This window comes from Penaeus chinensis, chromosome 6 (assembly GCF_019202785.1).
Source record: "Penaeus chinensis breed Huanghai No. 1 chromosome 6, ASM1920278v2, whole genome shotgun sequence".
NCBI classification, from domain to species: domain Eukaryota; kingdom Metazoa; phylum Arthropoda; class Malacostraca; order Decapoda; family Penaeidae; genus Penaeus; species Penaeus chinensis.
The window spans coordinates 17,343,022-17,355,521 of NC_061824.1; the positions used below are offsets into that span (position 1 = coordinate 17,343,022).

Consider the following 12,500-nt stretch of genomic DNA (forward strand, 5'->3'; position numbering starts at 1 on the left):
GTACATATATGTACATATACACATATACACATTATGTATATATATATGTATATATACACATATACATAGTATGTATATATATGTATATGTACACAGTATGTATGTATTTATATGTATATATATATACATATATACACAGTATGTATATACATGTATATATACATATATACACAGTATGTGTATAAATATGTACATATAAATATATACACAGTATGTGTGTATATATATATATATATATATATATATACATATATATATATGTATTTATATGCATATATACACAGTAAGTATATATATGTATTTATATGCATATATACACAGTAAGTATATATATGTATTTATATGTATATATATTGTGTGTGTTTATGTATGCATATGTATGTATGTATACATACATACATACATACATATATATATATATATATATATATATGTGTGTGTGTGTGTGTGTGTGTGTGTGTGTGTGTGTGTGTGTGTGTGTGTGTGTGTGTCTGTGTTGTGTGTGTGTATACATCAAATACCTTATAACTAAAAGATGACTAACTTCAGCCTTATCCCAATAGTAATATCGTATCCAGTTTAGCCTTCTGCCAAGATGACAATGCTAGTGACATTACATAATGTTGCCATACATGTAAACACGTGGTAAACAGTATTTCGTCTGCTAGTGCTAAACGTGGTTAAAGTGAACATAAAGGTTTAAGTATTACGCAGATAAAATTGTAGTCAACATAATGTTCATTATATAATTGAAAATGGCATTTGTGAAAGGAATTCTTTCTAACGTATAGAGGAAAGAAATGCTCAATTTCAGATTTATTTGCAAATGTACTCATGATGGATAATTTGAAAATAATATCAACAGATGTACAACTTTCTTATAATTCATATTCTGGGAATTTGCTTCTTTATCGTGTTTCATAATTTCAGTCACTGTGTTCAATACTTTTTTGTAATTTCAAATTAGTAAAAATATTGGTCATACTTGTTTTATAATGTTTCTCTGACTTTGCCATTACTTTTGGCGTGTGGGATATCTATTAATTTATTAAAAATGTTCTGCCGCGTCAACAGCTAAGGTTATAAGCGGCGTATTCAAAATACAGCGATAGGGTGGGGCTTGGGAGAGAAGACCCCGGGTAAGGAAGTGTTTTGGTTCATAAGGCGATGTTTGTGGATTTCCGGAATGGTTAATGGACAAAACATCGAAGGTCATAGCATCATTGTGACGAAAAGGGTAAAATGAGTTAACGATTAGGATAAGTGGACAGAAGAAGGGGATGCAAAAGAAAAGGAAAAGGAAAGGGGGAAAATAAAAGACCGTGCAAAAGGCAGGGGTGATCCCAAACATAGAGCCTCAGTCTCCGTCTCTTAAGCCTCCCATGACAACGAGCAAGGGATGGGGGTGGGGGTGGGGTGGAGGGGATGTGGGGTATTTTTAGCAAATGCCTGTTCAAGGTTCCTTTCTATAAAATTACGGTACTGAAGTGTCTCTGATGTTGGCAGTTTATGTTACACATAAGCTGCTAAATGCCATCAATTTATCATGATACACCACAGGATACTTACTAGTAAGAAACGGATGGAAATTTAACAGGCTACTTTTTATTTAATTATCGTATCAGTGCGCCCTCCAAACTTGTGAACTATATATTTCTTCTTGTGAAAACACTAGCTAATTCTGCTATTTTCTGAGGGTCTTTGGCCTCAATACAATTAGCTTCTAATAAACAACCAATACTTGGATATTTCTCGACAGTCCTAGCGCTTGATTCATCTATAATTTTGGCCCCAAGTAAAAGGCTTTCACGATTGCAAATGCAGTTAGCTTACAAGATTATTATACATGGCAGATATAAATGCCACTGAATATTGTTTTTATTGGGATATTTGCGGCTATCATATGTGAAAGATTAATATAGGCTCTTATATCTTATATCTTATATATCATTTCTGAATAATGATTAATGATGTGTTTGTTACTATAATCTTTTATTATGAAAAAAATATTAATACATCTTTTCAAGTACATAATGAGTTTGATCCATCTGTCATAATAGAAGAAAACTGAAAGCACCAACCTTTTGCTGCACAGATGCTGGTTGAGTTTCCTTCCGACTCAGCTGAGAATCCTGGCATGTAGATATGATCTATGCACTCTGGAAACAAAAGGTTTGTTAATGTAACTGATTGATATATCTGAAAGATTTGACTAGGATTTTCATAAAGTAAAGAAATAAAAACATTCAAACTATCTTGACACATCTAAATATGAACATATATAGATATCTAAAGGTGTATTTAGATATCTTAATAAAGATGTTCGTATTAACAGAATCTGATCGTCGAGCTTGCTGGGTGTTGGGGCGGCACTTGGTGGTGTGGGATTTATATACAACCCGGCCTCAGAATGTCTAATTATGTCTTGCAGGTCTTCCTGAACAAATCCTGCCGGTTGACAATTTTCCACCTTGCTTGGGATATGTAAAATAGATTATTTTATATATTCCAAAAGGACTACTTACTAATATGATCGGCTTCTGGGGTTTGGTCTAGCCTTGTAATACCCAAGGTCTATTTAAATACTTATATAGACATTGGTTATATATGCACAGGATTTCAAAAGCACCGAGTTTTTGGAACGTGGTCAGTTGACCGTCACGGAACGTGTGTCCTCTACTCAGGAAGGACAACACAGACTATCTACCTATTACAGGACATGCATTACTTAACTTTCGTCTGCTAAGTCAAGAGATGTAGTATCGCAATGACAACAGCGCCAATATCGTACATTATTGCTGATAAGTCTATACGCAGGTGTATATTTCATATGGTGTCTAACAATAATATTACAATAATTATACATCAAAAACAAATTGTTATTAGATCACGTACAAGCTGTCGCTTACTTTTCATTCTAGGTTCTATATCACTCGAAACAGAGAATATGTATATTATGCAATAAAATTAACAAGTTTGTACAAGCAACGGTTCTCTTAATAATTCAATAACTAAAATACTAGTTGCCAAATACATGGATCGCCGTGCTTCAACTACAGTCATTGCAGCAACTGGGGCAATTAAATGTCTTCAGTATAACACCATGGACACATAAATGATCAAAAATGTTTCCAATATTTCCAATGAATTGCAATGGCAAATCACCGTACCCACAGCCGGCACACAATGTCATTGTCACTTGTTAGCACCTTCTTTCTTCTTTGTTGGATTTCTTGGCTATCAACCAGCGGCATGTGGCCAAGGTTATTAAGCCAATGGATCCTATTTATTCTATCAATCTATATAAGGTCATAAAGTTTTGTCTCCCTTAAAAAAGTGATTACTTTACTTATTATTTTTTCGTTGTCTGATGATATATTCATTAGTGAGAATTCTTTATTAATTTGTTGGAAATAGTTTTTTATTTTTTGTCTTTGCATATGATGTTGTTGGCATACTGTGAGGATGTGTGTTATTGAAAGGATTGTATTGCAGAGGGGACAATGTTAAGGAAATCTTTTTTCAATATAGGGAGTGAGGTGGGTGAGTCTTGTAGCGTTGACCCTGAGCCGGGCCAACACCACCTCCTCCCTTCTATTCTTCCTGTGGGATGTGTCCCACAGGTCTATGTCTGGTTTTATTTTTTGTGTGAGTTGGAGGTTGGTCCACTCACTTTGCCACAGGAGATGTATTTTTGCTTTTATAAGAGACACAAAACACCTGAGATCTGTACGAACTATGGTAGTGTCCAGATCGCCAGTTGACCCGGCTAGTTTGTCAGCCTGTTCATTACCATGGATACCAGAGTGACCTGGTACCCATATTAGCTTGATTGATTTGTTGGCACCGTGTAACTTACGAATGATATTACCCAGCAATTCATTTTTAGTGGTTTCTAAGGATTTAATAGCTTTAAGTGAACTTAATGAATCGGAAAAAATGACTATTCTATCGTGGGTCGTCGATAGTGCAAAATCAATGGCTTTATCAATGGCAAAAAGTTCAGCAAGAAAAATCGATGTATGATTCGGCAGTCTAAACTTTATTTCACATTCAGTCGACCATACACCCGCACCTACACACTCATCTGTCTTGGAGCCGTCGGTATATATATGAAAAAAGGATAGATGTTTAATAAGGATCTCTCTGAACCTCTGGCATACCTCACCCTCCGGCGCCATGGCCTTGGCTGATGGAAGCCAGGCTTCCATGATAGAGAAATTGGGTGTTTCCCATGGCGCTATATTTGACTGAACCAGAGTATCGATGGTAGAGAGATCTATACCGACTTTCTCGACGAGGTCGTGGAGTCTCGTGGCAAAGGGCCTAGTGCCTCTATTGCCATTAGGGTGGCTCGGGTCTCGAGCCACCTTTGCAGCATAGGTCAGTGCTAACTGGCCACTCTGAGTCGGAGGGGAGGTACTCCTGACTCCACCTCAAGACGCTCGATCCGAGTACATTTTAGGGCTCCAAGACACACACGCAAACAAGCATTCTGCACAGCATCTAATCCTTTCAAACTTGTTTTCGATGCCAAACCATACACGATTGACCCATAATCTACTTTAGACCTAATCAGGGCTTTATATACCATTAGCAAAGACTGTCTATCAGCTCCCCATTTATTACCAGAAATGCACTTTAATAAATTTAGTGCTCTTTGACATTTATTTTTTAATTGACCAATGTGGTCTTTCCAGTTGAGTCTACTATCAAAAAGTAGCCCAAGAAATCTTGCAGAATTTGAATAGGTATTGGGTGGTTGTCTAGAGTTAGCCTGATGTTCGGCTTCCTCCTATGTGAAAAAATTACCCCAATACTCTTTCTAATGGAAAACTTAAAACCCCACTGGAGGCCCCAGTTATGAATCATATCCATTGCCAATTGGATGCGATTTGCTGAGAATTCTGCATTATTGCTGGAATGCCACAATGCACAATCATCAGCATGCAGTGAGTATTTAAGATTCCGAGGAGGAGCTGCTAAGATGTCATTGATCATACATAGAAATAGAGTTGGTGACAAGACACTTCCTTGTGGGACCCCGTTTGCCTGGACAAAAATGTCCGAAAAAGTGACATTGTCAGAAAACAATTTGACAGAAATGAAATTTTGTATAAAACAAGGCAAGTTTCCACGTAATCCGAAAGCATAAAGTTTTCTGAGTAGGCCATATCGCCATGTCATGTCGTAGGCTTTTTCTATATCTAAAAATACTGAAATCAAAAAATCTTTTTTGGCAATTGCCTCTTGAATATGACTGTCCAGCTTTACTAGTTGATCGAGAGTTTGGCGTCCCTTTCGGAAACCGCACTGCTCGTCAACTAGTAAATTACTGGAATTTAAAAAATGCAATAGCCTACTATTAACAATTCGTTCCATGACCTTGCATAAGCAACTTATCAACGCAATTGGGCGGTAGGAGATGGCAAATCTGGGATTACCCCCTCCTTTCAATATGGGAATGATGTGGGCGAAGTGCCATGAGTTTGGAAAAATGTGGCTTTTCCAAATTTAATTGTACACTTCTAGCAACTTAATCATGTCATCATGATTAAGATGCTTTATCATCTCATATCGAATCTCATCGGGGCCTGGGGATGTTCCTCTACAGGCTTCTAGGGCTCGGACAAGCTCATCTATTATTAGATCTTTATTGTAATCAAGTTCATCTCCTGTGGCAAAGTGAATTGGTTGCAGCTCAGCCGCTTCCTTGATGGGCAGAAATGCGTGATGGTAGTTTGCTGAGCTGCTTGTATGAGAGAACTGCCGGGCGAGTGCATTAGCAATGTCTCTAGGTGAATCCAGATTGTTACCCTCTTCAATAATGTTTTTAATTTTGATGGATGTTTTTTTCTTATTGATTTTATTAACAGTGGACCAAACCTCTGATATTTTTGTATTGCTGTTTATTGTAGAGACAAAGCTCCGCAAGGAGTCTCTTTTTGCTTGTCTTATTACTCTACGAGCCCTAGCTCTTGCTTGTTTGTAGTTGCAAAAGTTCTCATTAGTGATGTTATTTTGGAAAAGCCTGTAGGCCTTATTGCGTCGGCACAGCGCCCTGCGGCAATCTGGTGTCCACCATGGAACTCTATGCTTAACGCTATCTGTCGAAGTTTTAGGAATGGATAGCACAGCTGCTTCTATAATCGAATTCTGAATATTGTTTACTTTATCATCAATGGTTTCTCCAACAAGTTCGAGCTTGACGCTCCTTGTGAAGGCGACCCAGTCTGCTTTTTTTACGTTAAATTTAGGCGCTGAAGGCGTTCTCACTGTGTCGCATGAATATTTAATCAAGATAGGAAGATGATCGCTTCACAACGAGTCGTCAATGGTGTGCCACAGGCATTTGGCTGCTACTGATGATGAGTCCAGTGATATGTCTATAAAGCTCAAATTCCCGGTATTATCGTCCACCCGCGTGGGACTACCATCATTCAGAAGGACTAAATCAGACTCGTTAATCAACTTAACTACTTGCTCACCTCTACCATCCACCCGTAGGGAACCCCATAACGTATGATGAGCATTAAAATCACCTAAAATTACTTTATTTTGTGGCAGACGTTCCTGAAGAGCAAAAAGCTCATCATAGATTATCACTTTATCAGGCGGACAGTAAAATGAACATATAGCCAGATACGTGCCATTAATTTTTACTTTGCATGCGACAAACTCCAAAGTAGAATCAATAGTCACTTCTGTAAAATGGAGGCTTTGGTGGATGTACATGGCGACTCCGCCTCCACCCCTACCCTCACGATCCTTCCGACATAAATGGTAGTTCCTGAGCGATACGACCTCGTCAGAGACGAGGTTTGTCAAATGAGTTTCTTGGAGAACTATAATATCGGGAGCATAGGACGAGGCTAATAATTTAAGGTCGATTACTTTAGATCTAATACTTCGACAGTTCCATTGTATAATGGTTGACGCTATGATTACGTTTTATGGGGTTTGGAAGTGCCTTGTCCACCAGTTTCTATTTTCTTTTTATGAGAGGGAGGCACCTCCTCTCCCTCGCTTCCCGGGGACCTCTCACGGGATGGTTTGGAGACAGAAGCCTCCATGTCCTGCACCTCCTGGCGAGGGAGACGACTGACAGACTGCGACCTGCTTCTCTCTCGAGAAACCGATCGCGAGCCAGACGAAGTCCTCACAGGAGTAGCCCGGACGGGGAGGTGCGCTCCGGACTGTGATTCGGTATCTTCCTCCTTATGATGTTTAGGCTGGGTTGATGCAGTCATTTGATCGACCAATTTTGTCAGTTGATATACTTTAATGTTTAGTTCTTTAACGGTTTGTTTAAGTTCAGCAATTTTCTTATCCTTGGCTGCAAGCTGCTGACTGACATCATTTGCACTAGGGGTGTTGTTAGTTACTGCTGCAGCATAGGAAGTATCGGGTTTGTGTGTCAAACTTTCCACTTTCCTCTTAGCTTCAGTATAACTAACTTCATGCTTTCTCATATATGCCAATGTTTCAGTCTCCTTCTTCAGGATGCTGCACTCGGCAGATCCTGAATGATGGGGACCTTCACAGTTAGCACATTTGGGAATTTTGCTAGTACATGTGATGGTGTCATGGGCTTCAGCACATTTACGGCAAACAAATTTGGATGAATCTTTGTCAATACATCTTGGACATAAGATCTTACTTGAACACGTTCATAACCGACATTGACATATTCAGGGATTTTATTGAAAGCAAAGGTAAAAAAAAAAACACAGTCCAGTTTTCGTTCGTATATTCCCATCCTTCTTGGTCATACAATGAACGTCCACTACGTCTTGGTCCTTCATGCTCTCAAGAATTTCACTTTCTTCCATCGTCCTTAAATCCCTGAGAAATATTACTCCCTTACAGGTATTTGGGCCAATAGGAATAGTTACTTTAACTCGAAGATCATGAATTTGCGTCAGCTTAAGTAAATCCTTAATCTGGGAGTTGTATTGTACTTTTACAAGGAGGCTTCCATCTCGCAATTTTTTGAAAAAATCAAATTCGCCGTCCACTTGACCATCAAGGACATTTTTGATGATAAAGGGGTTCACGTTCATAAGCGACTGATTTTCGTTCACGCATTTTACATTCGCGAACCTTGCATTCTGGGTGGGGATTTTGAAAATTGGTCGTCTCGTCTTGTCTCGTCTTGTCATTAGTGGGGGTACCAATGTTCGTAGTCAGAGAGTGGTCATGAATCGCCCCCCCTCCTTGAGGAGGAGAAGGGGTAGCCGGGGAGTCATTCATTCTGGGTATCGGACCAGGTCCGACCCCTTTGCTCAAAATCGTAGTCCTAAGGGACAAAAACCTCTTAACTGTTGTTATCAACCTAACTGCAATAGCTAAGAGAGTGAATCAGTATTTCGTCCTCTACCCCCCCAGTGGAAGCCTGGTTGCGTTCTCCACTACCTCAGAGGGATCGAGTTATGTGTGGGACACTTCCTTACCGCCGAACTTGCCTAGGCGAAGGACGGTAATTCAATGCCCACCCCCCAAGCGAATACGGGAGTTCCGAGGAACTCCGGTAGGCTCAGGAAAGTCACATTAAGATGAAAAGAAATCAAGACCAAAGAAAAAGTGCGCCCAAATGACGCCCCAGACTACTTGGCCTCCCTACCCAGGGGTCAAAGCCACAAGGGCTTCCCTGGTGTAGAAGAGAGCTGCGGGTCTGAGGTGGGGTGCTGACTACGCCTACTGCCTCGTGCCACCTGCAAAAAGCAAGAGCACTGAAGGTGCTGGCAAAGCACTAGAGTGCTAAAGGGTCTGTTATGACAGGGTTTACGTTATTTCAATTACTCTATGAACTCAGAAACAATAATGCCAAGCGAGACGAGAGGCCCCGGGCTCCAGGGTAGCTCAAGTGGCGCAAGACTTATTATTTATTGTTGCTGCGTTTAAACAAGGTGTTGCCTCATCAAACGTTCATACACGAGTCTTTAGCACCAAGGTCACTGGGGCCGAAATGACAAGCGTACTCTCAAAAAGGCGGTAGAATCAATAACGATAGATACGTGATGTTAACCCTTATATATATATATATATATATATATATATATATATATATATATATATATATATAAAGAAAATGTTGGCTACAATAAATGTTAGAATATTATTATTAACTATTATTTGAACTTGATACAAATTTACTGGGAAACGCAGCGCCATCTATGAACTTTAAAGAGAGCTCAAAGTGTTGTTTACATTCAAGACGGTTCGAGATAATGAGGTTTGTGAACTGTGTTTCCTAGGAGATGCAACCTTTAAACTTAGATTACACCACAACCAGTGGCATCCCCACAATTTTATTAATTTGGCCGACTTCTATGAACACTAGTCTATAACCCTATGATACTTTCCTCTTTATATATAGTGCGGCCGTCTTAGTTTTGTCGTCAATGTTCTGCTTAGTGTATCCCGTTTCTGTACAAATAATACTTATTATTAGACTCCTGAGTAGTATTTGTTATATGTATTTCTTGCAGTAATCTATTGTAGTGTGCATAATAACAACTGCCATAACACTTCATTTAGTTCACTGATTTTAAAGCACTTCAATAGAGGTAAAAATAAATTCTAGGGCAGTATTATATAGAAAAATTATGGAATTACTATTTAGAATGATGCCATGAATTAGAAACTCTTATGGCATATCAGTGCAAAGCTAGATAAGATACTCAAGTTTTAGGAAGACTGGATTTTGTATAAGGAAAACTTGTCTCTTGTAATCGACAAGCTACTACATGTACTCCCAGTATTAGACTTCTGAAATATATCAAGATATGGATTGTTTTGCTAGATTTTATACACTTTCTGCCAGTCACTAAGATGTCCCGGGGGTTTTGTAGTCAGAAGCACTTTTACACATTGTAATAGCTTTCCTGTTGATATTTTATGTATAGCGATTTTTATCATGGATTATTTTGGAAAAGGCGCTGCCAGCCAATAGTTTATATACACAAATGTAATGCCACTATGAGTTTTGTTTCGATAATTGTAACTTATACCTGTTTTGCGGTATGATTCGTGTTTACATGTTAAAGTTGAATCTACAATTAGTTTTGGGTACAAATTAAGGTCTCATTTTCGCCGTCAAAAACTGTCGCCCCTATTTATGGGGGGCGGAGTCATATATAAACACCTGCACCTCAATGACGAGCGTCTGCCTGCTTTGAAACTGAAAGAAACTGGAAAGTTCAAATTTGATGCTACACTGTATGATGTATTATTTAGTAACGATGAGGATGATAATGAGGATATTATTGCACCTAGTGCTAGACTCCATGTATTTGCATCTCTGTGTGCATATGCCTATATATACATATATACATATATAAACACACACATGACTGCCGCGATGGTCCAGTGGTTAGAACACTAGACTCCGACTCTCGTGGTCCCGAGATCAATTCCCCGTCGCGGCGGTCGTAAAAATGCCTGCGCTCTGACTGCTTGCTCGAGCCCGAGAAAACGACATATCGCCTTGAGAAGTCAAACGCAGGTGTCGTGGGGGAAGTCACTAGATCGTCGTGCTCTAGCAACAAAATATTTATTTTGAATATTAACTGCTATCATAGAGAATAATATAGAGTATAAGCTTCAATATGAAAATGCTTGTATATTAATAAAGTCATGGCTATAAACTCAGGTTTATCTTTCGTCTGCCTATACTTTGAATTAACACATTTCATTATGCCATGCACAGGCAACAATAGTCATTATTGTTTATACTGTATCATTTGTGCTTTAACCTTGGGTATATTCAAGTCTCCAAAGGTGTTCCATGACGAGAGATACGGGAAGTATCTCAGACAGATTCATGTTTTGTTTACAGAATGTGTTTAGATTGTCAAAATAATATTACGAAAATTTATATTAAGTTCTACGTAATCAGTTAACATCTTGTTTACGTATAATTGAATATGAAGGCGTAAACTCATGTATCCTTTAAAATTTAATTAATAGCAATTAATAAAAAGTGACATTTAAACATTTAAAAGAGTGTGACGTTTGAAACCAATGTCGATAAACGAAGGAAAAAGTATGATGGGAGGCGCTTAGGGCGCGCGTATTTTCAACTGATTTCGGTTGTTCTCCATCGTTTTATTTGTAAATTTAAGATGTTGATACCTAAGAACTTGTATATACTGATATTTCCTGATTGATAGTATAATGTAATTAAAATTAAAATCAGATTCCTCAACTTAAGCACGATTCCTGGGAATGGGGGTGGAGTCGAACCTTTGGCACAGCGTCGGAGCATTGGCATCATTGCTGACATTTTCTAGTGTCGTAAGACAGTTTTTTGACAGCGGAAATGAAAGCTTTAGTCTAACCTTGCATGATCTCTTTGAATCGGTGAAAATGAAGTTTTCGTCTTCCATTCCTGTCTGCATGAGATGAAGGATAGCAGCAAATACTCCCATCTAGTGGGAGTTTTTGCTGCTTTCACGCCAGTATTCGAAACATTTGTGACTTGAATATTTCACAATATTGTTCACCTGCACACCCATATGTCAAGGCATAAAAATATATATTTGAAGTTTCACTAGCTCGATTTTGATTTATTAAGTGAATACCATAATCACCTGTGACGTCACTACTTATCTGGTGAGTACGCTGCATTTCGCGGAGTTGAACATCTTTTGGTTATAGGATCTTCAATATATATATATATGTGTATATACATGTATATATATATATATGTATATATATATATATATATATATATATATATATATATATATACATGTATATATATATATATGTGTGTGTATATGCACGCGAGCGTGTTTGTGTGTATGTATCCGTTTTAGTATGCTGAAACTATTTCGCACTTGCACCTACACAGGTACAGTTGATTGCAACATATGATGTTTACACTGCCCTTTGCAATATGCCTTGATATATTTAATTTTCTTATTTGTTTCTTCAATTTCCTATTGAACGTTGGCAGTGCATAGACCTGATAATTCCTGTTTGATTTGTCTGTTTTATAAATTGCTCATTGACAAGGATTGCATCATAAAACAGATGTGTTAGAATCACACGGCTGTGTTCCCTCGTTAAGAAAGCGTTTAATGAATTGCAATAAAAGCATTTATATTGCTGTACTCGTAATTATTATTATTATCATTATTATTATTATTTTTTTTTTTTTTTTTTTTTTTTTTTTTTTTTTTTTTTTTTTTTTTTTTTTTAGTATTTCGCGTAATTATTTTTTGGGTACTTGCTATATTATTTATCTTTTATTGGAAACTCATTTACGTCGACTACATGGTGTTTGATATTAGAATAGGAGGCAAAACAAGTATCTCCGTTGTCAGAGAACAACAATTGTGTTACAAGCTTCTTGCAATCTGTACCAAGGATGTTGCATGAGAACCTTGTTCTTTCTTGTTTTCTTTATTCGCCCTCGCATTCACAGATGAACTACTATCCTTGGGTGGACGTATTTTTCACAAGTTAGAACGAACTAAATTCGGGACGACAGT

At 38.0% G+C, this 12,500-nt stretch overlaps 1 protein-coding gene and 1 non-coding gene across 2 annotated transcripts in view; both read left to right on the forward strand.

The window, feature by feature from the left end:
* The window catches only part of LOC125026566, a 39,825-nt gene that overhangs the window by 17,948 nt on the left and 9,377 nt on the right, over window positions 1–12,500 (forward strand). The gene's annotated exons all lie outside the window — the stretch shown is intronic.
* Trnar-ccg lies at window positions 10,358–10,430 on the forward strand. Its single transcript has one exon. It is a non-coding gene; the product is annotated as a tRNA-Arg (tRNA).